General features: G+C 45.7%; 1 pseudogene; it reads right to left on the bottom strand.

The window, feature by feature from the left end:
* The window catches only part of LOC100963611, a 5,743-nt pseudogene extending 5,404 nt beyond the window's left edge, over window positions 1-339 (bottom strand).
* Between the last annotated feature and the right edge of the window lie 2,762 nt (window positions 340-3,101).

The following is a 3,101-nucleotide window of genomic DNA, read 5'->3' as shown; positions in this document are numbered from 1 at the left end:
AAAAAAAAAAAAAAAAGAAACATATTTGGAACTGCAAGCTCTATGAGGGCAGAGCCTGTGCTCTATTCCAGACTGTGCATCTGCAGAAGGGCAGAAAAGACCCTCAACTAATATTTTTGGAATGACTGAATCAATGAATGTCCTCAGAATAAAAACTGCCCTCATCATTCCTTCGAATACTTTGGAGAAAAGGCACAACATAAATTCCAAATACCAGCTGCCATCACTAGCATGCATTTGGACTCTCTGATTCACAAAGGATGCTTTCTCCATCTGAGTTACCTTTCCAAGGATCCCAGGAAATTCTTCTAATTCTTGGTCAGTCTTAGCCAAAAGCATAAGCCCAGTATCGACATCAGTGGTGAATCTTTAAAAGCTGCCATTTTAAAGCCAGCTGCAATGGAGAATCGTGGAAGTGGCACAACTTCCAAAATCCAAGGTTAATAGCCTGTGAATTGCTACTTTTCTTTGCTCATTGTCTGTGCTCCAGCAGTTCCTTTAACCTACTGTCATTTAGCTTGGGAAGGGGAAGAAAGTGGGAATAGCACCAGCTGCTGACAATAATGCTCTCTCCTCCCCACAGGACCCCCTCCTACTCAACTTGTCTCCCCAGAGCTCCCGGCCAGGCATTCAGTTATACAGTAGATTCTTATACAGCCTGCCCTATGCGAATTCAAATTTATTTCCCAGTCATTAGGGCCAATTACTCACCTTTGGGCCCTGTAATATCATTTTTTCCCTGCCAAACTGATCATTTTTCTTGTCACAAATATGATAAATCCTGCATAGTACCACTCAATCGTTTAAATTGATTCAGATTGTTCCAGGAATTGGGAAGAATGAATGGAGGGACTGAGTTATGAAATGCAGATCTTATGGATGATTCTTTTATAATAATTTGAGAATAATTCAGTCCTATTGAGGAAAATTGGCTTACTGAGAAAGAACTACAATAAATACTGGTACTATTTATTTTCTTTACATAAATAGTACTAGAAATAGTACAAATCTTTGAGGCCAGGCACAGTGGCTCACGCCTGTAATCCCAGCACTCTGGGAGGCCAAGGCAGGTAGATTGCTTGAGCTCAGGAATTGGAGACCAGCCTGAGTAAGGGCAAGTCCTGATCTCTACTAAAAATAGAAAAACTGAGCCAGGCATGGTGGCTCACACCTGTAATCCTAAGCACTCTGGGAGGCCGAGGCAGGTGGATTGCCTAACTTCACAGGTTCCAGACCAGCCTGAGCCAGAGCAAGACCTCGTCTCTAACATCTCTAAAAATAGCCGGGCATTGTTGCCGGTGCCTTTAATCCCAGCTACTTGGGAGGCTAAAGCAAGAGAATTGCTTGAGCCCAGGAGTCTGAGGTTGCTATGAGTAATGATGCCAGGGCACACTATTCAGGGTAACAGAATGAGACTCTCTCTCAAAAATACATATAAATAAATAAAAATAAAAATTTAGTTTGGGCTTGGTGGCTCATGGCTGCAATCCTAGCACTCTGGGAGACCAAGGCAGGTGGATTGCTTGAGCCCATGAGTTTGAGACCAGCCTGAACAAAACTCAAGACCCCATCTCTACTAAAAATAGAAAAACTGAGGCCATGAGGATTGTTTGAGCCCACGAGTTAGAGGTTGCTGTGAGCTATGATGCCACGGTATTCTACCCAGGGCAACAGAGTAAGACCCTGTCTCAAAAACAAACAAACAAAAAAACAATAAAGGGTGGCACCTGTGGCTCAGAGAGTAGAGCGCCTGCCCTATATACCAAGGGTGGCGGGTTGGAACTCGGCCAAACTGCAACAAAAAAAATAGTCAGGCATAGTGGCAGGTGCCTGTAGTCCCAGCTACTTGGGAGGCGGAGGCAAGAGAATTGCCTGAACCCAGGAGTTAGAGGTTGCTGTGAGCTATGACGCCATAGCACTCTAAGGAGGGTGATAAAGTAAGACTCTGTCTCAAAAAAATAAAATAAAATAAAAAAATAAGAGATGACTATTGCCTTTGTAATCTAGTTGGAACAAAAATATATCCTCAAAGGGCTAGCACAGTGGCTCATGCCTGTAATCCTAGCACTCTGGGAGGCTGAGGCAGGTGGATTGCCTAACTTCACAGGTTCAAGACCAGCCTGACCCAGAGTGAGACCTCTCCTCTAAAAATAGCTGGGCGTTGTGGTGGGTGCCTGTAGTCCCAGCTACTTGAGAGGCTAAAGCAAGACAATCGATTGAGCCCAAGAGTTTGAGGTTGCTATGAGCTATAATACCAAGGCACTCTACTAAGAGTGACAAAGTGAGACTCTGTCTTAAAAAAAAAAAAGCTGTATGATTCAGGAAAAAGGGAGTGAGAAGGCATCCTTAAAAGGGCTGGGCTTGAGCAGGACTTCTAGTAGGACAGAGATGTTTAGGTTAGGGGGCAAGGCAGATGATGAAAACAAGACTGAACTGTGAGCCTTGTGCAGAAGGGATTTGAGGCAAGGAGGAAAAGAAAAGAAACTCTAGAAGGGGCTCTGGTGGCGGACTCAGTCATTCAACCGCATCTATCAGGTGTCTAGTGCAGTATGATAAACACCATCATGGAAGAGGTGGGAATACCTGAACTATCAAGGAAGGTGGCTCCACACCTGTGGCTCAAGAGGCTAAGGCGCCAGCCACATACACCTAAGGTGGCGGGTTTGAATCCCCAGCCCGGGCCCGCCAAACAACAATGATGGCTGCAACCAAAAAATGGCTGGGCGTTGTGGCAGGCACCTATGGTCCCAGCTACTTGGGAGGCTGAGGCAGGAGACTCGCTCGAGCCCAGGAGTTGGAGGTTGCTGTGAGCTGTGATGCCACAGCACTCTACCCAGGGGGATAGCTTGAGGCTCTGTCTCAAAAAAAAAAAAAAAAAGGAAGGCTTCTCAGAGGAGGAGATGCCAGAAGGACTCAGTGGAGTGGACCAGGTGTCCAAGTTGGGGAAGAGCGGTTCAGGCAGAGGGAGGTCATGTGCAGATTGGTTGTTGGCTTTGGAGAAGGTTGGAAGTGAGCAAATGACCAGACCTGAGTCTTGGACATGGAGGGGTAAGAGCAGGATAGACTTATAGGGTAGAAGCCTAGAGCTTATTGAGAAGGTG

Source organism: Otolemur garnettii, unplaced genomic scaffold, assembly GCF_000181295.1.
Source record: "Otolemur garnettii isolate 467f Iridium unplaced genomic scaffold, OtoGar3 scaffold00026, whole genome shotgun sequence".
In the NCBI taxonomy this organism is placed as follows: domain Eukaryota; kingdom Metazoa; phylum Chordata; class Mammalia; order Primates; family Galagidae; genus Otolemur; species Otolemur garnettii.
The sequence above is the reverse complement of the archived record's forward strand: the minus strand, read 5'-3'. Positions and strand labels throughout refer to the sequence as shown.